This window comes from Ambystoma mexicanum, chromosome 3p (genome assembly GCF_040938575.1).
Source record: "Ambystoma mexicanum isolate Mex_15411 chromosome 3p, UKY_AmexF1_1, whole genome shotgun sequence".
Classification (NCBI taxonomy): domain Eukaryota; kingdom Metazoa; phylum Chordata; class Amphibia; order Caudata; family Ambystomatidae; genus Ambystoma; species Ambystoma mexicanum.
In genome coordinates, this window is record NC_090925.1 from 834,172,324 (window position 1) to 834,199,168 (window position 26,845).

General features: G+C 48.8%; 1 protein-coding gene across 1 annotated transcript in view; it reads right to left on the reverse strand.

The window, feature by feature from the left end:
- STX4 (syntaxin 4) overlaps positions 1-26,845 on the reverse strand; it is a 499,563-nt gene that overhangs the window by 216,001 nt on the left and 256,717 nt on the right. The window lies entirely within an intron of this gene.

A 26,845-nucleotide genomic window follows, 5' to 3' on the forward strand; every position in this document is an offset into this window, starting at 1 on the left:
GACGCCGGAGAGCCCTGCGTCCCCTTCGGCGCTGATGGATCCTTCGTTCTCGACGAAGAAGAGCCGTGGGTTGTATGTTTAGCCTTATGGGGTTTATGTGCGTCCTTGTCGCCGGGGTGTTCATTCCCATAAGCAGGGCGTGAGCCGAGCCCGTCGGGGCCGGGGACGGACGTCGAGGAGCGGGAACGCTCCTTCTGGGGGTTCATGACTTCCGTAACGGACGTAGAGTTATCGCCCTCCTCGTCACTTTCAGTAACAGCGGGTGAGGAAACTGACTTCGACATCGCGTAGTCCGCCCACCTTTTAACCCTTCGTTCTTTAAGGGTTCTAGGTTTCAAGAGCTTGCAGGCTGCGCAGCTGTCCTCTTTGTGATCAAGGGGCAAGCAACGATTACAGAGCTTGTGCTTATCCTTCCAAGTATATTTGCCCCTGCAGCGTGGGCAGAACTTAAAAGGTGTCCTCTCCATAGCTGAGGCAATAATAGCTGGCGATAACAACCCCAAGGGAAAGAAAGGGGAGAAAGAAAGACATTCTCAAAGAGAAGATAAAAGTTCGAACCCCCACTCTCCCTACTGTATGTTGGCCGTCGAGGCCAGGCCACGTGGTATGAGACAGAATCACTCTCAGATCCCCTGTTATCGTCCACAAATGCCTCTCCAATGACGCCCCAAATAATTGGCAGACAAGTTCTCTAAAACACCTCAACCAGAACGCCATACTCACACTGCCTATCCGTCCCCAAAGTCTCCCTAAAAAAAAGCAGGCAGCTCAAGCTTCCCGGTCCTTGCCACCCAAGTAAGGAACGCTATACCACTGAACCTTAGAGCAGAACCCTCCTTTTGGACTTTTAGAGCCAAAACAAAATCATGGCTCGACAAAAAAGAATTCCACCGCCATCTGACTCTCGTCTTAAATGTACTTGTCTCCTGTCGACCATCATGAAACCCGGTCAACCGCACTTATTGTTATTTTTCTGTATGTCTATACTACGCTGTAACCTCCTCTAAGTTTCTGGCACCCAGTTACCCCAGGGTTCGGCGTGCGGTATGAATAAACTAAACTAAACCCATGTAGAAACCTAAGGTGTTTCCCTCGACCCCCAAAAGCATGGCAATGTGTCTTTTTGCAATTATAAAGGCGTTTCATATAAACAGCTTCTCGTACCTGGAATATGCAGTTTCCCCTCAAATTCCAAGTAGTAGTAATTTTGGATCCAAAGCAACCGGTCGTGGCACAACGGTTCACACTTAACCTGTAATTCTACGCCAGAAGTTTTTAATCTTCAAGCATACCCAGATGGTGTGATAGAACAACCCCAATGCAGTACATCATAGACAATTTGGTTCAACCCTCCGCCCCCAACTGAACAATGCTTCCCTCGTGTAACATGTTATATGACGATGCATTACTTACCGTAAAAGCATTTCTGATGGTTGTATCTGCTTAGATTCACATGCTGTGCATAGGTCCGACATCCAGTGGTCACTGCGGAGTATTGCATTTTGTTTTTCGTAGTCGAAAAGGGGACGTCGACAAGGCGTGTCTGTAACACTATCCCTATAGTGACGTGCATTGTACCCACAATCCCTCACGCGTCGAGGTCCCTCTGTTTGTATTTTTCTGCCCTGAGGGAGCCTTCTAGACGTGAGTGAGTACAGAAAAGAGAGAATATATAAAAAAGGTGTCTATGTTCCTTCCATCCGAGCGGGGAGGAAGGGTGGGCGCATGTGAATCTAAGCAGATACAACCATCAGAAATGCTTTTACGGTAAGTAATGCATTGTCTTCTGATGTTTGTTAATCTGCTTAGAATCACATGCTGTGCATAGACTAGCGAGCAGTACCCGGAGTTGGCGGTGGGTTATGAGAAGGAACAGTAGAGAAAAGATGTCTTAATACTGCCTGTCCCACCTGGGAGTCAGATCTAGAGTGTGTATCTAGACAGTAGTGTTTTGTAAAGGTGTGCACAGAACTCCAGGTAGCCGCTTTGCAGATGGACTCAAGGGGAACATTAGCAATGAATGCTATGGAAGCCCCAGTGCCGCGAGTGGAATGTGCTCTTGGCTTGAAGGGTAGTTCTCTCTTAGCAAGAGTGTAACAGAGAGTGATGCATAGAACAATCCCTCTAGATATAGTGGACTTTGAAACTGCATCTCCTTCTCTTCCTGCTGCCACAGAGACAAAGAACTGATTAGTCTTTCTCAGTGGTCTGGTTCTTTCCATGTAGAACATGACTGCTCTGCGTACATCTAGTGTATGCAGACTTTTTTCTCCCAAGCTGGAAGGGTTTTGAAAGAATGTTGGTAGTTCTATAGACTGGTCTACATGAAATTTTGAGATGAATTTTGGTGCAAACCTTGGGTGTGTGCGTAGAACCACTTTATCTTTGTGAACTGTTACGAAGGGGTCTAGTACAGAAAGAGCCTGTAGTTCACTTACTCTCCTAATGGAGGTGATAGCTATTAGGAAAGCAGTCTTAAGAGTGAGGTCTTTAAGAGTTGCTTTGTGCATGGGTTCGAAAGGGGGGCCCATGAGTCTAGAAAGTACCACATTTAAGTCCCATCCGGGAGCTGGGTTAGCTATTGGAGGGTGTATTCTTTTTACCCCTTCCATGAAGGCTTTGATAACTGGTATCTTCCACCACGACACTTTAAGTTGGGAAGTGGTGTATGCAGAAAGTGCCGCTAGGTGGACTTTAATAGAATTGAACACTAGACCTGAATCCAGTAAATGGGTCAAGTATAGGACAATGTCAGTAGGAGAGCAGTCAATTGGGTTGATGCTCCTATTTGTACACCAGATGACAAATCTTTTCCATTTGCTAGCATAGCAGTGGCGAGTATTTGGTTTTCTGGCTTCCCTGAGGATGTCCATACATCTCTGAGGGAGTTGTAAATGGCCAAATTCTACGATCTCAGGAGCCAGGCTGCTAAGTTCATGGTCTGAGGGCATGGGTGCATTGTCTTGCCCTTGTCTTGTGACAGCATGTTGTATGGGCAGGGAAGTTTCACTGGGGGAGATAGGGACATCTCCATCAAGTGAGCGAACCAAGGTTGCCGGGCCCACATTGGGGCCACTAGTATCATGGTAACCTGCTCCTGGTGCATCTTGTGCACCACTTTGTTGAGAAGGGGAGTCGGGGGAAAGGCGTAAACAAATTTCCCTGACCATTGAATCGACAGACCGTTCCCCTTGGATTGGTTCTGGGGGTACCTGGAGGCGTAACTTTGGCATTGTGAGTTTTCCATAGTTGCGAACAGGTCTATTTCCGGAAAACCCCATTGCGTGAAGACGTCTAAGACGATGTTTTCGTGCAATTGCCATTCGTACTCTTCGGGCAGTGGGAAGTCTCTGCTGAGCTTGTCTGCTAGCAGATTGAGTTCCCCTGGTACATGTTGCGATAGTAGAAACATGTTGTGTCTGAGAGCCCACTTCCATATATTCTGGGACAGTTTGGACAGTCCTGGAGAGTGAGTGCCCCCTTGTTTGTTGAGGTAGTACATGGCTGTGGTGCTGTCTGTGAGGACCATCACTGTCTTTCCTTGCAGGTGTTTCTGAAAGGCTTTCAGTGCCTTGAACACTGCTAGAAGTTCCAGCAGGTTTATATGTTTGGATGCTAAGCTCGGAGTCCACTCTCCGTGAGCAGTCTGATGGGATAGGTGAGCCCCCCATCCTGTGAGGGATGCGTCTGTGGTTAGAGTGGCTTCTACCGCGGGTGTGGCAAAAGTCTTCCCTATTAGCAGGTTTTCTTTTGTCCACCACCTCAGCGAAAGTACTAAGGCCCACGAGACCACCACTAGATCGTCCCATTGTCCGCTGGCCTGACACCACTGGCTGTTGAGCCACTCCTGCATTGGGCGCAGACGCGCGTGAGGTACCAAATAAATACATGACGCCATCATCCCTAGCAAGCGCATAGCTTTGCGTACCGTCACCTCCCAACCTGTTACATAATGGGGGATCTGAAACAGCATGTTTTGGACCCTCTCGTTGGAGGGGAAGACGAGGCCGTCCTTTGTTTGAATTAGAGCCCCTAAAAATTGTTTGGTTTGGCTGGGTTCTAAGCTGGACTTCTTTTCGTTGATGGAGAAGCCCAGTTGGTACAAAAGGTTTACGGTCTTTTGGGTATTGGAGAAGCATGTTTCGTAAGAATCCCCGGTTATGAGCCAGTCGTCGAGGTAAGGGTATATTGGGATGGATAGCCTTCGCAGGTGGGCCGCTGCTACTGCCAGTACTTTTGTGAATACTCTTGGAGCAGAAGCTATCCCGAAGGGTAGTACTCTGAATTGGTAGTGTTTGTTCTCTATCTTGAACCTGAGGTATTTTCTGTGTGCTGGCAACATTAAAATATGAAAGTATGCATCTTTCATGTCTAGCGTTGTCATGTAATCCCCCTGTGATAACAGTGGGATTACTTCCTGCAAGGTCACCATACGTTACTTCTGTGGTTTGACAAAGTTGTTCGCTGGGCGCAGATCTAATACAGGGCGCATGGTTAAGTCCTTTTTGGGTACAAGGAAGTACACTGAATAAATACCTTCTGTTACCTGAGATAGGGGGACAGGTTCTATTGCTTCTTTTTTCAGCAGTTCTTTTACTTCTTGTAAAAGAATGGTGAGGTGCTCCGGTGATCTGCGTTGGTTTCGTGGGGGTTTGTACTTCGGGTAACCGTTGAATTCTATGCAGTATCCGTGGGTTATGGTTGATAATACCCATCGGTCTGACGATATTCCCTCCCATGCTGATAGGAACGATGTTAGCCGGCCCCCGACCGGTGATGCATGGGAGGGGACCCGAATCTTCGGGTCATTTGCTGGTATTGGGCGTGGAACCTCTGGGGCTGGAGCCACGACCTCTTCCTCTGCCACGCCGTTGGCCTCTTTGACTGAACTGGGTGTTACCCTGGTTAGAGGGCCAGTTGGTAGCAGAGTAACATTGTTGTTGGTTTTGCTGCCGTCTTTGGCCACGAAAGGAGCGTCTATTACCATAGCCTCGCCTGTTAGGGGGTCTAGATATTTGATCAAGAGTCTTGATGGTATCAAACTCTTTCTTAGCATGTTCTAGTGCCTCATCAACTGCCTTCCCAAACAGATGCGTCTGTTCTATGGGTTTATTTATGAGGGAGGCTTGGGTTTCGGGTTTAAAACCTGAATTGCGTAGCCAAACGTGTCGTTTGAGAAGTATTCCCTGAACCAGGGATCGGCCAGCAGTCTCAGCGGCATCTAGGGAGTTCTTAACGATGCCCTGGTTTACAAGTGTTCCCTCTGATATTACAGTTAGCAGACGTGACCGCAGGGGTTCAGGTGCGTCCTCTGCCTCGCTGAGCAGCTTGCTCCACTGTGCATCTGCGTAGCTAGCTAATAGGGAGTTGTTATTAGCAATTCTAGTAGAGAAGACGGCGGAGGTCGTGATTCTCTTCCCAAGTGCGTACAGCTTCTTGCCTTCTTTGTCAGGTGGTGCTTCACTAGTGGATAGTGGTACCCCTGCTCTTTTCCTTGTGTTGGTAACTACAAGGGAGTCCGGAATAGAGTGTCCTCTGATGTATAAAGGGTCAGAGGATGAAGGGCTGAAGAGCTTTTCTATTCTAGGGTTGACCCCTCTTACTAAAGCTGGATTAGAAAGGGAAGGAGAAATTCTTCTCTTAATAGAAGCCAGGAGTGGAATAGACTGGCTAACAGGGGCTTTTTCTTTAATAACTCTTTCTACAAAGTCTATGTCTGGAAGAGCTTCCCCTGTGTCAAGCTCAAAATGCGCTGCTGCCTTGCGCAATAGTGCATTGAGGGAAGGTTGGTCATCTATGGGAGAGGAGTTCCCAATATGTGAATCCTTGAGAGGAGAAGGGTGAAAGGCATCAGGGTCTGAGTGCACTGATGGGGATTGCCACGGCTGCACTGACGGGGATTGCCAGGGCTGCGATGTAGCTGTATCCTCTTCGAAATTAGTGTAAGGATCTTCTTCGAACCCCTCTTCCTCAAGTTCTTCTTCTTGCCCACCCAAACACTCCTCATCTTCCTGAAGGTATGCTCCTCCTCAGTGAGGTCATATACATCTGTGGAAGGGGGAACCAGCCTAGGAATCTTGACTCTAGGGTCATCCTGGGGCCATTCTCTTTGTCTTTTGTGAGTGGGTGGGTCTTGGTTTCCTAGAAACCTTTCCATTTTCTCCATGCAAGAATGGAGTCTTTCAAGGGTCTCATGGGGTACCCCTGAATAGTCTAGAGGGGGAAATCTGTGTTTTCACCTTCGAACCACTTCGAACGCTCCCACAACGTCGACGAGAGGTTACCGTCTCCTTCTGAAAAGCCCTCCGGTAGTTAAGAAGCGTCCTTAGATGAAAGGGGCAGTTCTTGGCTACCTTTGTGCTTTTTCGTCGCGGTATTCGACGTTTGTTTCGTCGTCCGCGCACGTTTGTCTTCGGAGACAATTCTCGCTAGGCTCTCGACAACGAGTTTGTCAGTCGAGGGCTCTGGTGTAGACGTTGTGTGCGTTGCGCGTTGTACCTCGACGGCCGCTCTATGGAGCGTTACGTCGGATGTTTTTGAGGTAGCGCCCATGTTAGATGAAAGCCCAATCGCTGGTCGCGGCTGCGTTTGCGGGTGGGGCTTGAGACCTTTACGGTCTGCGGTAGACGCCGGAGAGCCCTGCGTCCCCTTCGGCGCTGATGGATCCTTCGTTCTCGACGAAGAAGAGCCGTGGGTTGTATGTTTAGCCTTATGGGGTTTATGTGCGTCCTTGTCGCCGGGGTGTTCATTCCCATAAGCAGGGCGTGAGCCGAGCCCGTCGGGGCCGGGGACGGACGTCGAGGAGCGGGAACGCTCCTTCTGGGGGTTCATGACTTCCGTAACGGACGTAGAGTTATCGCCCTCCTCGTCACTTTCAGTAACAGCGGGTGAGGAAACTGACTTCGACATCGCGTAGTCCGCCCACCTTTTAACCCTTCGTTCTTTAAGGGTTCTAGGTTTCAAGAGCTTGCAGGCTGCGCAGCTGTCCTCTTTGTGATCAAGGGGCAAGCAACGATTACAGAGCTTGTGCTTATCCTTCCAAGTATATTTGCCCCTGCAGCGTGGGCAGAACTTAAAAGGTGTCCTCTCCATAGCTGAGGCAATAATAGCTGGCGATAACAACCCCAAGGGAAAGAAAGGGGAGAAAGAAAGACATTCTCAAAGAGAAGATAAAAGTTCGAACCCCCACTCTCCCTACTGTATGTTGGCCGTCGAGGCCAGGCCACGTGTTCGGCAGCGCCGAAGGATCTCCTCCGCTCTTCCTCTCCGTCGAAAATCTGTTCGGCGGAGAAACAGCTTCACAGCTAACGTCGAGGGGAGGGATCGTTAATAATATATTAAGTATAACAAAGGACCGAGGTCCGTGGCAAGTATTAGCAATGTCTCTCTAGGAGCTCCGCGAAAGGCGACCAGAAACTGGGCGGAAAAAAACAATCTGAGGGACCTCGACGCGTGAGGGATTGTGGGTACAATGCACGTCACTATAGGGATAGTGTTACAGACACGCCTTGTCGACGTCCCCTTTTCGACTACGAAAAACAAAATGCAATACTCCGCAGTGACCACTGGATGTCGGACCTATGCACAGCATGTGATTCTAAGCAGATTAACAAACATCAGAAACAAGATTTTCATTTGGACCAATCTGATTCTGGTGGGGGAAATCGCCACGTCGCGGGTTTGGGGGGGCCAATGTTGAACTCTCACTTTGAAGACTCACCAGTGAGCGTCTGGTGAAGCTATTGAGCACCTTGTATAGGGTTGAGATCACCTTCCTGGTCAAAAGTTCCTCTGTTATATTGGCCTCCACAGGGATTGAGCCCGACAGTCATAATTCCAGCTGAATGCACCCACATGGCATGATGGAACCGGATATATTGATAGAAATCCCGCCCTAACAATTTCAAGGACTGCCGCAGTTCCTGAAATTACTGTAGTCGGCCTTCCATTACCACATCTGCCACCACCCTTCTGCAAGGACACCATTTCATCAAAATGCCAGGGGTGGCGGAAGTGACATCACATGACCCTTGACCTCTGATAACATCACCAGAAATTATGCAATTTGACCCCACCCCAAAGGGATCACAGGATGTGATTGAACATAACCTTTAACCCCTTGACAAAATAGTAAGTGGCATCACATAGCATTGTTCCTAAGTACAGAATGAAAAATATGGTTATGATAGCACTGTAATGCGATATTCATTTCATACAAGAATAGATCACCATATTTATCGTTAATGTCAGTGGGTGTATAGGCCCATATTACCAAATTACTGTGAATGCAAGCAGACGTCCAAGGCCAAATGATAATGATGTATTATATAGTACTTCCGCTTAAGCGCTTCATATAGAACAAATATACATGCAATATCACCCAACCTGCGTTGGCCCTCATTTATCAACCTCAGAAGGACGAAAAGCTGAGTTGGCCTTTCCGGCATTCGAATCTGCAACCTGCAGATCTCACACAACGCAGTAGTGTATGCTCAACCCACTGAGCTATCCTACTGGCTATTGCCATCTTACCGGCTAGAGTAAAATGAGCAATTACATGTCCGACTGTTCTCAAAATCTGAAAGCAAATTACACTCTGTAGTTGAGACCATTAAACTGGTAACAGATAGAACAGCAGGCCAGTTCATCTGCAGTCTGGTGCAAAGTTGGCCACACGTCAAGCCTGCGAGGCTCTACTTTTCAGGCTTCAGAGGTTGGCAAAACACATACCATTAGGAGGGTTCATAACTGTGTAGTAAAGAATTTAGGGAAAGCAGCGCACTCACGTGTACATCCCACACTCTGGGCACTCGTTACCTCTAACATGCAAACAAACATCCTTAACAACATACCATGGAGATAGGAAAGAGACACACTACAACAAAGCATTAATTGTGGCACAATGAAATCAACGGCCACTTTATGTGCTATGGTCAAACCTACATCTTAAACAAGCTTTTAGGCACAAGGATTTTGTCAAGTGACCGAGGACACCGAGATGGAATGTGTTGTGATGATCGTAACAGAGAATGGCAACAAAAAAAAAAAAAAAACATGCTATAACTGCAACTTACGAAAAGCAAAACACCTTGGGCCTCATCAGGAGTTGGGTCTTATCCCTTAAAGGCGGCAGTAACGCTATTACCACCGCATTTAAGGGATAAGACCTAATCATGAGTAGGGCGGTAAGTGGGAGATTTACCTCCAGCTTTCAGCTGGAGGTAAAAATGTCCCCTTACCGCCTGTTGGGTTCCATTATCGCCGTTGCAATTACCACCAGCAGTAGTAGCACCCACAACCCCATTGGGTCCAAGGGGAAAGGGGAACTTACTGCTGTAGCGCTACCTCTTGATCCGGCGCTAATAGCGCCAGACCGAGTAGCGGTAACGTGATTTGCATTTGCGGTATCCCGGCAGTATTACCTCCGGGATACAGCCAAACTCCTGATGAGGCCCCATAGTCTGAAAGGACTGCTTATTCTACTCTAAATGCTTTTTGGACGTTTTTGTCTGCATTGTGAATTTGAGGTTTAAGAACTGACTAAATCAGTGACTCCTGCCCTGCAGTGTGCCTGAAATAAACCTTTAACGAGTCTAGCAATTATTGTATAGAATTCCAGAATGACAAATGAGTTGTTATTCCTATTCGTTCTCATTTAGGGTCACTGCTCAAAGTGTTACTTGTGAAAGCCCCCCCGTTTCAAAAAAAAAAAAAAAAAAGCAAAAAAAAAAATAATATGAGGCCCGATTAAGAAAACCAGCTTTCCAGAAACAAGGAGCCACATGGTGCTGGCCAAAGCCCAGGAGCATGAATTAACATAAAAGGGTTAATTTTAGGGGTAGTAATGAATACCTCGGGTGACTCTCCCCCAAAGGACATCCCTGCCCTTATGCCTTTACTATACCAGTGATTGGTAAATGTCAATTTCCACTGCACCATTTTCAATCACACATGGCCTCATAACAAATGCTTTACCAGTGGTTTAAATCGCTGGAAAAACATTGCAGAGGGTTCGATATTATTTTAAAGCCACTATCAAACACACTTTCCCCACTTATTCTACGACAAGAGTTTGTTTATATAATTGCACCAGTCCTAAAATATGTTGGGATGGAGGTTTAGTGGCTTTGAAAAACAAAACAAAAAAAACCAAAACAAATAGTCAACCTCAACATTTTTTTCCAGTGATAAAAAAAAAAGAAAAATCACATAAACCACCAAATCTGCTCGCCAGAATTCTTCGAGTCTTTTCAAAACTCAAGGGACCAAAAGGTGTAGCAGCCACACAAGCACACAACAGAACAAAGAAAGAATCCAACAGTAGAGATTCAATCTGGAAAGCACCCGCACCAAATACTCGCAGCTCACAAAATGAGTAGCACCTACCACGGCTAATTCAGACAAGCAGCACGCCAAATGAACACCACCTGCTGGCAACATGCAGATTCAAATTTTGCACACAGGTGGGGTGAAAAGGGTTCTTTGAGGATTCCCCAGGTGAAAACCCAACCCAGGGTGGAAGGACTAAATGGATTGGGCCCCAGAGACAGGTGATGAACAGAATGGGGCAAGGAATGTGGGTATAAGAAGGCCTGCAGAAGTACAGCAGGTGGAAGGTGTTCTGGTGAGGTGAGGAGGGAGACCAAAAGACCAACAGGAAGATGGAAGTTTGAGCAGAGTACTGAGGAGTATTTCAAATTGCTGGATATTATTACAGGTGATTTGTTGATTCTGAGAAAGAGCTACCAAGTTAGGAAGAGGGAAGCTGTGAGTGGTTATGAGAGTGTATGTGGTAGGGACTGGGAGAGAGAGAGGTAAGTTGTTAGTGGAAAGAAGCGAGAAGAGAGTTGAGGAAAGAATAGGGGAGAACGACAAGTTAGGAGAGAGGAGATGTCAGGAGAAGGAGAGGGGAGAGATGGGAGGAACAACAGTGTGGCAGGAATAGAAGTATAGGAGTGTAGGACTAAAGTAAGAGGGAGGGTAGGAAGGGCAGGGAGAGAACTTAGGGGAGTGAGTGCAAGATAGAAAGAACCAGTGATTGGAGTGGCCACAAATACCATCTGTTCTGAAAAATCAACTTCCGCAGATTTCAAGAGTAGGGAGTCAATAAGTGAGTCAGAAGGCCACAGCCGGCCTTGCCAAAAAGGTAGACGAAGTTGTAGACAGTAGTGGTCACCTGTCAATAATCTTCAAGATCTATTCTGGGGGTAGTGAAGCCTGGCCTAGAGTGGAGGGAGCCCATGGGAGGTCGAGAAAGGAACAATCCTTTTTTTGCCTTGATAAAATACAGACCCTTGAATCATCCTTTGGAGTTTGGTAAATTTGTGAAGCCATCTATGACAAACTGAGCATAGTATTGTTTAGGCCCAACACAGAGGCCGGCCACAGGAGACATGAGAATCTCAAACGGGAGACTGCTGGGTAATGGCAGTCACTGAGCCGTTCAATATCTCCATTGATTTAGGGATCTGAAAGTGGAAATACAATTCCTCAGCCTGGAAGAAACATTGAAAGGGTCACAAAACGCCTCGGAACAAACTGAGTCAGAAGAAACCCAAACAAAAGGGGAAGCTCTTGCAAACTCAAGGATCCTAGCACAGGACTCGAAGACAAAACTGGGGAAGAAGATCTAGGAACAGTCCAAACAATAGAAACGTGCAAATGCCAGGAGTGGATTGACAGTTAGCCCCAGTACGCTGGCATTCAGAGAGCAGACGCGCAGGTTCAAGCGACAAAGTGGACAGACACCCTACCCTCCAGTGGAGCATCAAGAGCCCAACCCCAGTGATTTTGAACAAACCAACAGAACAAATCAACATGGACGAATTATTGAGGGCCCTGGTGGAAGAGCAATTAGCTATGAGTAAACAACATTAGGAAATGCTTATGGCCCTGCAAGGGACCCTGGACTCAAGGCAAGGACAACCCATTGTTTCCTTTAGTATTCTGCAGAAACAAAAAAAATTGAGACGTCCCCCACCGCCTTCTTTGTAAACTTCAAGACGGTGGCTGAGACCACCAGGTGGCACCGTTATCTTTGGCCCTGGTATATTGTAGCCCCTTGTGGGCGAGTCCCAACATGACTAAATCCTGGTGGAACCACCCCTTATGAAGACAAATAGAGGGCTATTAGAGCTAATGGCATGCGTCCAGGAACAGTACAATTGGAGGCTCCGACATCTTTGCCTTCGACAGAGAACCCAAGACAACTCGGGTCTGATAACTTTTCAGCCCCAACTACATATCCAGAAGTTATGAGGAGGCCAAAGAATTATTAAATCTGGAGCAATTCACAGATCCCTTACTGCCATACCTACAGAAAGTTGTTTGTCAACTTCACAAGCCAGGTATGCTGTCCGGACCGCTAATGTCCATCAAAGCGCGATGTACACTAGAGAACTGCCTTAAGGAGAGAAGACGCCTGGGGAAGTAAGAACAAATTACTTGCCTCTCGATAATGTTCTTTCTGATGCATGTCCTTCCCATGTATTACTCATCTAGGATAGCCCATCCACATCACAGCTGTTCTTCGGAAACCTTTATGCCACCAGAAAGGGTTATGTGGATTCATGTCTGCTGCACCCAAACACCTCCACGTGCCCGCTGCAGACAGGACGTCAGGGCCAGTATATGTTTTGGACCGGCACCCCGTGACCTCAGATTCACTGTGGTTCCCAAGGACTCTGACGCTGAGGGACCCCAGAACCAATTGTGTACTGCCAGCATGGGCACCAGCATAATCAATGAAAAGCTGGTCATTCTTCCTGGCCTCTCTTGTCCGAGACACAAAGTAGCTGAGGACCTGAACTGGGTTGAGGCGATTAAATCGTTCCTCTCTCTAGGAAAGGTGAGGCTGAGGACAAAACACACAAGGATGGATCTTTTGAGAGATGAAAATCTGACACCACCTTTGAAAGAAAGGAGGGTCTCACTCTAAAAGGCACCTTCTCTTTGGAGAACACCAAATCAGGAGGTTTTACAGATAAAGGCTGGAGGTTACCCATCCGCCTCGCATGAGTGAAGCCAACTAGGAAAATCACCTTATGGGTGAGCAATCTAATAAAACAGGAACAGAGGGGCTAAAACAGAGCGCCCATAAGGAATATCAAAACCAAATTCAAATTCCATGCTGGAACACAAACTAGCGTGGAGGCGAAAGGTTACACAAACCCCTTAAGAACTGCGCAACTGTGGGGATTGTGAAGAACAAGTCCTGTTCTGACGAAGACTTAAAAACCAAAATGGCGGCTAGGTACCCTTTTTTAGTGCCGTTCTGCAGACCTGACTGGGCCATGGATAGCAAAGAAATCTAAAATAGGGGGTTAATGGACAGGATAAAAGGTCCACAAGTCCCACTCCTTGTATTCCAGCCTCTTTGTAGCCAAGTAAGAAGGTTCAGGCTGCTGAGGTTCAGATGAAGGATCTGTTCCCTCGTATTGGTAGATTGAAGGTCCTTGTAAGGCACCAGGGAGCGCAGATGGGCATGTCCAGCAACTCCGGACCACCTCCTCCAGGCCCAGTCCTGAGTGATCAGAATCAATGTGGTCCCCGACAGGCGCAGTGTCCTCAGAACCAGTGGAATGACAGGGATCGGCGGAAATGCATAAAGGAGCTTGAATGTCTACTCGACCGTCAGAGTATCCCCTATATCCCCCCCAGTCGAGGAAACTCCCTGGAGCATAACAATTGGCAGTTCCTGTTTACACTGTCAGAGAAGAGACCCACTTAAGGGCTTCCTGGCAGAGCTCCCATTCGTGGGAGGCAAAAGTCTGTTCAAAGCATCCACTATGACATTCTCTTTTCTGGCAAGACCGGCAACCGCAGGAGACTCAGTTTTCCAGAGCCCGGAACCACAGTCGCATTGCCTCTCTGCATAGTGACAAGGACCCTACTCCACACTGCTTGTTGAGGTAGTGCATGGCCACTGTGGTGTCCATCAGGATCAGCACAGTTTTGTGCTACACATAGGGGAAATTGATGTGCTCTCGAGACTCTGAGAGAGACCACAGTCTGCCCACTGCCAGATCATTATTTGTGGTCAGGGTTCATTAAACAATGCGCCTCAGCATATTTTCTCTCCCGGCCCACCACGATAGGTAGAGTACCACCCCTTGCCTCATTCGGAGCACTATACCAATTCTATCATACTCTTCGAAAGAAGAGTAAGTACCACCTCCAAGAAGACGGGATCCGCAGGCAGGGTGCTGGTATGAGAGGCCTTATCCGGGTGACACTGCACAAATGGAAGACAGTAGCCAAGATGGATGACCTGTAAGGCCCAGGCATAGGATGTGCTCTTGCACCATTCTGAGCTGAAGGGGAGAGCGCCACCCACCCCTACCCCCTCACCACTGGGGATTTGCAACATAAAACCTCAGAGGTTTGGCCCCTGGTGGTGCAGAGGGGACAGAGCTGTACCATCTCTGGGGGACCCCTCAGGAAACGTCTGCATTGCCATCTTCCCAGGACCGCCTGATCTTGACTGCGTGGGATGTAGGAGGTTGAGGGATGCAATTCCCCCCAACCTTGTAGAAGGAGCAGAGGGCTATTGCATAACCAGACCCCAGGCCGTAACGTTTGCGGACTGGAACTTTTGAAGAGAGTCATCTGCCTTCCATCTGCCAGATTCTGTGCATCAAATAGCATGTCTTTGCTTGAACATCATACAGGAAACCCAACATCCTCATCCAGAAGGGACATCTGACCACCTTACTCGTGGCCATGGATATGAGGACACAATCGGCTGTGTCCAAACCAGACTGCAGGATCTGGCTAGAGGCTTCTCTACCGTCCTGGAACATGAACAGAAAGCTCTCCCCCATCTCCCCTTACGGGACATGTTTGGTTGCGTTGGCCACCACAAACCACAGTCCGAAAGAGAATTTAGTGAGGGCACAAGAAGAAGCGCTAAGTGTACGCAGGGTAAGGCTACCCGATGCAAAGACTTCCAGTCCAGTCTCTTATTTTCACTGTCCCAGGAAAGAGAAGGGAAGGTGGATGATTTCAGGTTTGCAGTTGCAGCCTGTCCCTCTAAGCTCATTTGGGGGTTTGAGGGTAGGGGTGGGGCAGGGTTTTTGATAAATGTGGAAATGAGTCGACAGGATATATTTTATTTGTATCGTGCTCATACACACGTGTTTCAGAGCGCGACGAAGCAAGGGAGGACAAAAATAATTATCTTACTAGGCCCAGTGACATTGAGAACACGCAAGTGCTGGGGAGAAGGAAGGGGGCAAGTATAAGGGAGAGGTGGAAAGTGCTGAGCAAGGGATAAAACAACTGGTAGTGCAGTCAGCAGGTTGGCAAGTACAAGGTTTGAAGCGCAGACAAGGAGTGTCTGATAAGTGCAGGTAAGGGGACTATAGAGTTACAGATACAGACCCAAGTGCCAAGGGTTGCCAGTAGGCAGTGCGGGTGTGTGGCTGGGTGGGCAGGGACCTGGGCCCGAAATCAGAGGGTAGCCAGGTTCACGGAACCAAGCAGACAGGTCAGCAGGGGAGAGGAAGAGCAAAGGCAGAAGCAAAGAGGACGGTCTTGAGGTGCTTCCGAAAACGGAGATGGTTCTCCTCAAGTCAGTGGCAGGGAGGCTGTTCCAGAGGGAGGCCACAGTCGAGGATAGAGATCTACCCCCAACTCGTTGCTTGGAGAAGCGACTGACCCTGGAGGGAGTTGGAGGTGGAGGAGCGAAGAGCTCGAGTGGGAAGGTATTTACAGAGGGAGAGTTGAAGGTATTTTGGACCCAGGCCGCAGAAAGCCTTGTGGACAATGCAGAGGGTCTTGAATTTACCCTTGCAGCCACTGGGAGCAAATGAAGAGATTTCAGGGCTGGAGAGATACGATTCCAGGGATTGAGGCCAAGGACAAGTCTTGCAGTCCTGTTCTGGATAAGTTGCAGAGGGTGGAGAGTAGAAGCATGCAGATTTAGAAAGGGGCTGTTGCAATTGTCTAGCCCACAGAGAACCAGCGCTGTAGAGACGGTAAGCTTCTGGGGGAAGGAAAGGAAAGGAAGAATACCCCAGAGGAGATGCAGTTGGTAGTTTAACTTCTTGGAGACGTCAGAGATGTGAGGGAAAAAGGAGGGTGTGGAGTCGAAGGTGACCCTGAGGTTCTTCGCCTCACAGATGGGAGCAGGAAGAGGGCCAAGGGAGGCCGCCCAGAGCAGGACAGTAAAGGATAGTGCAGGTGTGCCGATGAGGAGAATCTAACTGGTATTACGGCAGAAGGCCAGATCAGAGGGGGCTGGACATTACTTGAAAGCAAGTTCCCAGTCAAATGAGGGCACAAAGGTGGGGCTCTCACTGCAATTGTGAAAGGAAACAGATTTCCCTTTTGGGGCCTTCATCCAGGACGTCAGTAAGTTCAAAATAAATCTGTGTAATTTTAGTGGCGTAATGAGCCAAGCGATTGTGACAATGTAACTAATGTGTTTAACTTTTCTGTGAACTGCTTTTATGACTTTTGTCAAAAATAAAGCAATAAAAGTAAAGTAAAATAAACCTAAGGCCTGGATGAAGCAGATAGCTCAAAACGTATCAGTCACCTATGCCATCAGTCTTTGAAAAGATTTGAGGCTTACCAGGGGTCTGGGACAGATGGATGTCCAGTTTAGGGGGAGGTGTCAGGACCACTGGCTTCCTGGAGCTCAGAAGCGAGTTGCTGGAAATCTTCACCTTCCCCGTAAAACTCCTGCGAGAAATCCCTCTTCCTTGGACACCAAAGGGCAACTGATCTTCCTCTTCATCCTAGATGTCATACATCCTAGACATGAGGGTTTCAGCGGAAGAGGAGCATATTCCAGAGAGGTCTCAGTGTTCCAGACGCCGATTGGCAGCTATTACACTGTCAAAGCTGTGACATCGAAACCCAAAGGCAGAATCTGATGGTGACAGTAGATTTCGTCCCTTTTTTGGCTGGGGACAGAGCCCGTAGACATACAGAAGTGAACCCTGTGGGAGCCCTGCCGACCCTTAGATGCCGAAGAATGCTGGTGCCAGGATTCGCTCAGAGATCAAGATCTCTTGCAATGCTTTTTCTCTTCCTCCTTTTCCTTGTGCAGGGGCGATCTCTCCTTGGATCAGCGCTCTGCACAGCACCACCTTATACTTCAGCCGCACGACTTCACCTTTCATCATGTTGATGTAGGTGAAGATTTTGAACCACAAAGTTTTCGTCGGGTTGGGCATAGCATTGAATTGATTTTTTTCCAAAGACTTCGAACAGCGTGTGCAGAAAAAAAAGGAACCGAGGTCACAGGGCACGGCAGCACCTCAATATATACTGGACCCCTAGCGTCATATCTGGGGTGGGGTGTGCACAGGCATCTGGTGGGGCTGATGCAGAGACATGCAGCACCCCCTTGTGGCAGAAACATTTTCGAAGAACAGCTGTGCTATACATGGGTTATCATATATTTAGGAATCTGTGGGAGGATAGCTCAGAAGCAACGTGCTCGCCTTGGAAACAAGACGACACGGAGCAACACAGGTTCGATTCCCGGATCCGCCGTTAGAAACTTCTGGGTATTAAGCGCGTTATAAATAACATAACATATCAAATCAGCACCTGGCCAAAATAAGGAAGTTCCCTGGGAAGTATAGTTGCTCTGATCAGAGTTGGCAGTAAAAGGAGAGCAGAACTTCCAAATGGAGATGACAAGAATAGTCCAATATCTGAGCCTCGCCTGGAATCCGAAGTCTGGTGTTTCACATGTCGAAAACTAGGGCACATAACCAGGTTCTCTCCCGAGCAGAAAAGCGAGAGCCTATGGAAATCAGGCTTCTGTACACCGGACTCCAAGAAGACTATCCCCTCGCAATCTATTTTCTGACAAACCACAGCCCATAACTTTCTACTCCAAGGGAGAAATGGTTTGAAGGTTTCATCTCCCCTGTGAAGATCCAGAGGAAAATAGCCATAGCTTTTTATGATTCTGGGAGTCAGAGAACTGGCATAAGAACCGATTGCGCAGTCCATGAAGAGTGGAGTCCAAACCCCCCCACCCCCCATCTCCAATCATATGTGTACGGATATTGACCTCTATCCTGAAGCATAAGTGAAGATCCAGGTGCTAAAGGAGCATCTGATGGTACCCATGATCGACCAGAAGAGGTACTTCAAGGTAGAGATTTCACCACTTTTTATTAGCGCCTAATGACCCTCCAGGCTCGACAAGAAAGCCAAGATACTTACCCTCAGGTAGTTAGAGAGCAAGAGGGTGGAGGGAACTCAAAGGAAAGGGTGGAGATATGTAACAGGGTCAGGGACTTCACACTGTCAGGGGGGAGGGGGAACAGACAGGGATCTCTTTTTGGAGTCCTGGGTGGTGGGCAGAAATAGATCACTCCCAACTTGGGGTATGAGCCCTATCAGGGCATAAGTCAAAGCCACTCCCACCCCATAGATGGGGTGAGGGAGTACAGAGGGACCCAGTACCTAAAACCCCTGTATGTGCTGTCCGTTTAGGCTTTGGCACCAATTTCAATAACACAATGCCTCCCAACACATTTGCTGGTTAGCGCTATTGTGTGTCTTTTCAGAAATTCATGACCAAAATGCTTAGCAGCCACGCGAGTGCACAACGGGCCGAAGAAAGAAACCAAGGGTCCAGATTTAATCTGCAAAGCACCTGCACTACACAGGATTAATGTTTCACAAAACGAATATCACCGTCCACAACTAAAGCAGACTAGCAGCATGACAAACGCCATCCGCAACAGGGGCCGATTCAAATTCCACGTGGAGGGAGGGGATAAAAGTGTTTGAGGATTCCCATATAATAACCCAAACCAGGAGGAAAGACCAAATGGTAATTGGGCCCCTACAGTCAGGTGATAGACAGAACCAATGGAGGGAGACGACGAAACTGGAATAGGCGAGCATGAAAAGGTCTGCAGAAGTACAGCAAATCGAATGGGTTCTGAGGTCATGAGGTGCGGAGGGAGACCAACAGGAAAGTAGACAGTGAAGTGCTGAGGAGTTTTTTGTGTTTCTGGATGTTAGGAAAGATTTCATGATTGCAGGTAATTTTCCTTCCATGTGGCAACCCCTAAACTTTTTGCTATTGTTTTTAACCTTGTTCTTGACTTTGCCAGAGAAGTACAGCCTTCTGCCGCACTTCTCTGGGCTTTCGCTCCTTTCTTACAGGGAAACTGACATGCCCTTAAGGCAGTCAGTACCGGGGAACGCTGTTTCCCGTAGTTTCCTTTATCATGTTGCGGCTTTAGTGCAACATGACACAAGAGGGCACTGTAAGCTAAGTTACAGCTCTCTTGGGTCTCTAGCCTTCTACAGACCCTAGATACTCTTTTAGGATGGTATTTGATCGGTGCAAGTCATTCAGGGACTCGAATGGTGGCAGCGATCGTTTTGTTTATTTTGAGCTCCTTTTGGCGTTCTGAGCACGTTTTTCGCACTGAACCCAAAATGGTGGCCTGGCTCCCAAAATGGCCAGACCACGAGGCTCCTTTGTCTTGTCCACTGACCGTCTTGCTCCCTTCACCTTCCCCAGGTCGAGAGACCCGGGGCCTTCCTTATTTGGGCATGTACTTTCCCGCGAAACGTGGTTGCTTTCGCGGGCTTCTACATGTCGTTTGTGTGCCTCCAGGGTGTGGGCTGGGATGTCTGGTCCCAATACACATCCTGGGTGCCAGAGAGTCTAGGGTGGTGTGAATGCCTGGGACCACCGTGGTCCGTGATTGGTCCACGTATGGTATGTGTGTTGATGAGCGGATCTCCCATTGGCTCCCCTCCGTTTTGGCGCGAAGGGAACCGTGGATAAGAGGGGGCTGGAAACACCACTACCATGTCGATCTCCTGAGTTCTCACGAACGAAGGAATACAGGAGCCAAGTATCCTGCAACCAAGAGGCTGGACCGAGGAATCGCTGGTGACCCGCTGAAGGAATCCTCCTTTGCACTGCTGTCGTCCTGTGAAACCCTTTCCTCCTTGGATCGAACCAGAAGGCCTGTACTGGTGCTTCGACCTTTGGAATAGCAGGAACAGCTATTCCCGGCGACTTCATCATCTCCTGCCAAGTAAGCCTTCGGAAGTGTCTCTGGGCCATCCAGTTGACTGACCAGTTTACAAGGGAGTCCGGCTCTGTAACTGCCGCCAGGTTGTGTTGTATTTCGAGTCCTTGTCACTCTCCCACGCTTCGTACGCTTGGCGTTCCCAAGTCTGAAGGGAGGAGTGTACATTTGGCTTGAATACAAACGGCCGCTCCGTTGTCCTGCTGCGGCAACAAAACTGTGCTGGTTTCGTCGATTGGGACGTCTTTTTGCTCTACACGACTACGAGGCGTTCCCTGCTCTTCTGAACCTGCCAGCTGCTGAAACTAACGTGGAGAAGCCTGGGTCTGCTTGCTTCGGGGACCGGTGAGTAGTTTAGCTAGGATCTGGTCGCCCTCCTGCAGTATCCCATTGCTTTTCCCTGCTGTGTAAAAACAGCACCCTTTTGGCCGTACTCGCGCTCTGCTTCTGCCCGCTGTGGAGGCTGCGCTTGAGTTGCGGAACCTGTTCTCCTTCTGCTGTGCACTAACCCGAACTGCCCGACTTCCTCCGAAGAGCTTCCCCTTTTGCCCGTTGGCACCGGCGTGGCAGGTACTTTGAGCACAAGGCTCCACTCTTCGCAGGGCTCGGACTTCCATCTAGTTAGGTGCATCTGAAGGCGAACTGAGTCTAAAGCGTTATCGCACTGCCTGTTTTCCTTTCCTTTCAGGTGGACTACATATTTCGTGCTTTAAACGCTTGCGACTGTGTATTTGTATATATATTGTGTTGATATGGTATGTGTTGGTTTAATATTGTGATATTGTGATTTTCTCGCTACGGTCATTATTTTAAAGGCCTTAAAATAAATGTGTATCTATTTTTGATATAACAACTGTTTGGAGTAGTTTGTAAGCGCTCTTGCTTTGTGTGCTCATTGCGGGCTTTCAGTCACCCTCACCCCTCTTGAGACCTAGTCTTGACCGCCGCGATCGCTACCTTGATTGGTCTGGCTTGTCCAGAGGTTACCCTGTTCCAAGTAATTAGGTTGGCCTTCTGAACTTCTGCGCCACCAGGACAGAGTTCAGAAATCCGTCTTAACAAATTGGTGTACAGCGGTGGGATACGACTGAAGGTATCCAGTGTTGCGCTCGAACTAAGGCATTTCAGGTTATTCCAACCAGTACACGTAGTGAATTGTTGTAGTATAACTTTAAAAAGGCCATAGTCCTATCAAACAGTATGGAAACAAATACCTTTTTAACTTTAAATGCTTCCAAGTCAGAAACATTGAAGAAGATGTGTGCGGAGAGAGGTGTTTCCTCTCAAGGCACTAAATTGGAAATGATCCAAAGAATCGTGGCGTGGCAAGAAGCGCAGCTTGACGCTATTACTTCTGAGGACAGTGCAGAAGGTGGTGGGGCTGCTCTCACTGGTAGAACCGACGGTTCTGCCGCTGCACTGATCCATGGCGACCACGAGGACAGGGAGGACGAGCTGTCTAATGTTTCCTCTGCCAGTGTTGATGGGGAGGCTATGCTTGAATTCAAGAAGCAAGAGCTGCGGTTTAGGCAGCAGGAGCTTGAATTCAGCATAGCCAAACTAAAAATCGAACAGGCAGAAAAACAGAAAGACAGGGATCACCAGTTGGAACTGGCCAAGCTTCAGGTTGCAAATGGGTCCAAGGGTCCTGGACATGGGTCTGGGGCTTCCTCTCATCCACGGTTTCCAAAAGATCTGCTCAGTGTGTATGAAGAAAGGAATGACATTATGGATTGGCTGAATGCGTTTGAGTATGCATGCGAGGTTCAAGAAGTTGACAATGCTGATAAGATTGCGTGGTTGCTCAGTAGACTGCCCCATTCTGGCTGTAGTGCCATTATGGAAATGTTGAAGGCTGAGCGGGCTGATTTCGCAATGTTAAAGCAAACTCTCATTTTAAAGTTTGGGAAGACTCCGGCCCAATATTTAAAGCGTTTTCGAGAGTACAAGAAAAAGGAAGGTGGTACTTGGGTATCTTATGTCGCTGAATCTTTGAAAAACTTAACTGGCTGGGTCGAAGGTTATAAGGTTTCTACCTTCGAAGGCATGATCAATCTTGTCATGCTGGAACACATTTTTGCTTCTTCTTCCCCGGAGCTTAAGCAGCATTTGGCCGATTCGAAGGAGATAGATCCTAAGCAGCTGGCCATTGCAGCAGACTTATGGGTGTCACATCGAGTGTCCCATAAGGACAAAACTCATCCTGGTAAGCAGGAGGAAGGGAAAAAGTCCAAAGATATGGAGGGTGGGGAATCTGCTAAATCTTCTTCCCATAAGGGCCACAAAAAGAAAAACAAGGGTAAGACACAAGAGAACTCACAGGGTAGTGGAGGTTCGCCTCCGAAACAGAACTCTGGTTACAATAAGCCTCCCTACGTAAACAGACCCAATGGGGCTTGTTTTTCTTGTGGAGCAACTGACCATGTGAAGGGGGATCCCCGTTGTAAGGTTAGACCTTTGGGGGTCCACTCCGCTAATCTGGCCTTCTCCTCCTACGAGGAAGAAGAGATTACAGGAGCATCCTTCTCCTCAGACTCATTTCCCAGCGGAATAGAGGCTGAGGTAGTTTTAGTGTCCCTGGGTTCCTGGGAGCCTAAAGTCGCAGAGGCTTATGCTAGGATTCCGGATAATACCAAGCACTACTTTAAAGACAGTGTGCTGATCAATGGAGTGGATACTCCAGCTCTTAGGGATAGTGGGTGCAGTCGAACTGTAGTGGATTCTACCTTGGTAGACTCAGAGGAAGTTGCCAGAGCTACTCTGATGCCCACTAAGTTGGCTGACGGCCCCCTCCGTATGTTTCCCGTGATCCCTGTAAATCTTACTTTAAATGGTACAGCAGTCAGGATTCCAGTGAGCATTCAGAGAAACGTCCCGGGAAAGGTCTTGTTGGGTAATGATCTCAGAGCTTTAGGGCTCGTAGGAGACACTGCCGAAAGACCCTACACACGGTCTCAAGCACGGGCAGCATTGGCCAAGTCCAATACGCCGCCCCAGCCGAAGGGGAAACCCAAGGCGAAAGGAGTCTACAAGTCAAGACGAGGGAAAGAGAATATTCCCCCGAGCTCGCCTACCACTGCGGTGGAGGAAGTTGGTCAATCGCCCGGGCCTGACGAGGAGGTGGCGATGCCTGAAGTATTCGATCCCAACGATCATCCTGAACTAAAAGACTTGTTAGTTGAAGGAGGTCCTGATAGGGACGAATTCAGTAAAGGCCAACGTGAGTGCCCATCTCTGGAAGGCCTAAGGAGACAGGCCTGCTCCCAGCTTGAGGGTGAACCTCCTGGGAAGCATAGGATTTATTGGGAAGGTGGACTCCTGTATAGTGAGCCCACAGAGTCTACAGAAGGAGACCATAGGAGGTTGGTGGTTGCTGTTAGGCCCTTCCTCCTGCAGTTGGCGCATGAAGTTCCCCTTGCTGGTCACCTTGGTATGAAGAGGACCAAGCAAAGGTTATCCATGCACTTCTACTGGCCCAAGATGGGGGTGCAAGTAGAAAGTCACTGCAGGAGTTGTGCCTCCTGCCAGTTGTCTGGTAAGGTTGGCGCGACAATCCAAGCTCCGTTGGTACCGCTCCCAGTTGTGGGGGTACCATTTGAAAGGGTAGGGATCGACATCGTCGGTCCCCTTGACCCGCAAACATCCTCGGGCAATAGGTTTATCCTGGTGCTGGTCGACCATGCAACCAGGTATCCTGAGGCCATCCCATTGAAAACTAACTGCCAAGTCAGTTGCAGAAGCTTTACTCGGCATATTTACTAGGGTTGGCTTCCCTAAAGAAGTTGTGTCGGATCATGGCAGCAACTTTATGTCGAAGTATAGGCAGGCTATGTGGAAAGAATGTGGGGTCACCTACGGGTTCTCTTCTGCATACCACCCCCAGACCAATGGTCTGGGGGGGCGTTTCAACAGGACGTTAAAGAGCGTGATTGGGGCTCTGGAGGAGCCTCAGAGAAGAAAATGGGATCTTCTTGTTTCATGCTTACTGTTTGCCTACCGAGAGGTACCACAGGAGGGTGTTGGCTTCAGCCCCTTCGAACTTCTGTTCGGTCATCCCGTGCGGGGACCCTTAGCCATCGTCAAAGAGGGATGGGAGATGCCCACTCCCCCTGTTACTACCAATGTAGTTGATTATGTGCTAGGGCTCAGAAAACGGATGGTACTTCTGATGGGCTTGGCTAGTGATAAATTGAAGGCAGGGCAAGCGCTGGTGAAACATTGGTACGACCAGAAAGCTTCCCTCATTAACTTTACACTTGGTCAGCAAGTCCTGATCATGAATCTCATAAGGCCTCGAGCTTTACAGGACAAATGGTCAGGCCCTTACCCAGTGGTGGAGCCCCTGGGTGAGGTTAGCTATTCAGTGGACCTTGGAAGGCCTGGACAGGCTCTAAAAGTGTTTCACGTGAATAGGCTGAAGGCTTTCGGCCCAAGCGTCGAAATCGCAGCACTGCTACTGGCTTCAGACGTTGCGGGAGAGGAGTCTGAACCTCTCCCCGGCCTGTTCCCAAGCAGTCCTTCAGATAGCTCTTTTGAGGGTGTCCGAGTGGCCCCTCACCAAAATGGACAAGGCTCAGTGGTTTACCTTGGACATGAAGTAGGTGGAGGGAGGAGACAGCCTCTACTCAGTCAGGTACAAGCAGTACAAGACTGGCCTACCCCCACTACGCAAACCCAAGTGAGAGCCTTTTTAGGACTCACGGGGTATTACCGCACTTTTGTGGCCGACTATGGCACCATAGCTGCTCCTCTGACTGCCCTCACAACTCCGAAGAAACCCAAGAAGGTAACTTGGACCGACGAGTGCGAGAAGGCCTTCAATGGCTTAAAAGACTCCTTGTGCCAGGCCCCTGTCCTAAGGGCCCCTGATTATCAAAGACCTTTTATCGTGCAGACGGATGCCTCTGACACTGGGATAGGAGCTGTACTATCACAAGTAGATGAGAAGGGTAAGGAACACCCTATCGGTTTTATTAGTTGCCAGCTTAAGGACAGAGAGCTCAGATGGTCCACGGTAGAGAAAGAATGTTTCTCTGTTGTGTGGGCCCTAAGGAAGCTGAGGCCCTACCTCTATGGGACCCACTTCACTGTGCAGACTGACCATAAGCCGTTAAAGTGGCTAATGAACATGAAGGGGGAGAATCCAAAGTTGCTTAGGTGGTCCATAAGTCTACAAGGCTTCGACTTCACTATTGAGCACAGGCCAGGTGTCCAACATAGCAATGCTGATGGGTTGTCCAGAATGTTTAACCGACCTGAACAAGAGACTCATCCAGGGGTGGATTAGTTCCCCCTGTCCATAGTCTGGGAGGGGCGAGTGTTAGGAAAGATTTCATGATTGCAGGTAATTTTCCTTCCATGTGGCAACCCCTAAACTTTTTGCTATTGTTTTTAACCTTGTTCTTGACTTTGCCAGAGAAGTACAGCCTTCTGCCGCACTTCTCTGGGCTTTCGCTCCTTTCTTACAGGGAAACTGACATGCCCTTAAGACAGTCAGTACCGGGGAACGCTGTTTCCCGTAGTTTCCTTTATCATGTTGCGGCTTTAGTGCAACATGACACAAGAGGGCACTGTAAGCTAAGTTACAGCTCTCTTGGGTCTCTAGCCTTCTACAGACCCTAGATACTCTTTTAGCATGGTATTTGATCGGTGCAAGTCATTCAGGGACTCGAATGGTGGCAGCGATCGTTTTGTTTATTTTGAGCTCCTTTTGGCGTTCTGAGCACGTTTTTCGCACTGAACCCAAAATGGTGGCCTGGCTCCCAAAATGGCCAGACCACGAGGCTCCTTTGTCTTGTCCACTGACCGTCTTGCTCCCTTTACCTTCCCCAGGTCGAGAGACCCGGGGCCTTCCTTATTTGGGCATGTACTTTCCCGCGAAACGTGGTTGCTTTCGCGGGCTTCTACATGTCGTTTGTGTGCCTCCAGGGTGTGGGCTGGGATGTCTGGTCCCAATACACATCCTGGGTGCCAGAGAGTCTAGGGTGGTGTGAATGCCTGGGACCACCGTGGTCCGTGATTGGTCCACGTATGGTATGTGTGTTGATGAGCGGATCTCCCATTGGCTCCCCTCCGTTTTGGCGCGAAGGGAACCGTGGATAAGAGGGGGCTGGAAACACCACTACCATGTCGATCTCCTGAGTTCTCACGAACGAAGGAATACAGGAGCCAAGTATCCTGCAACCAAGAGGCTGGACCGAGGAATCGCTGGTGATCCGCTGAAGGAATCCTCCTTTGCACTGCTGTCGTCCTGTGAAACCCTTTCCTCCTTGGATCGAACCAGAAGGCCTGTACTGGTGCTTCGACCTTTGGAATAGCAGGAACAGCTATTCCCGGCGACTTCATCATCTCCTGCCAAGTAAGCCTTCGGAAGTGTCTCTGGGCCATCCAGTTGACTGACCAGCTTACAAGGGAGTCTTGCTCTGTAACTGCCGCCAGGTTGTGTTGTATTTCGAGTCCTTGTCACTCTCCCACGCTTCGTACGCTTGGCGTTCCCAAGTCTGAAGGGAGGAGTGTACATTTGGCTTGAATACACACGGCCGCTCCGTTGTCCTGCTGCGGCAACAAAACTGTGCTGGTTTCGTCGATTGGGATGTCTTTTTGCTCTACACGACTACGAGGCGTTCCCTGCTCTTCTGAACCTGCCAGCTGCTGAAACTAACGTGGAGAAGCCTGGGTCTGCTTGCTTCGGGGACCGGTGAGTAGTTTAGCTAGGATCTGGTCGCCCTCCTGCAGTATCCCATTGCTTTTCCCTGCTGTGTAAAAACAGCACCCTTTTGGCCGTACTCGCGCTCTGCTTCTGCCCGCTGTGGAGGCTG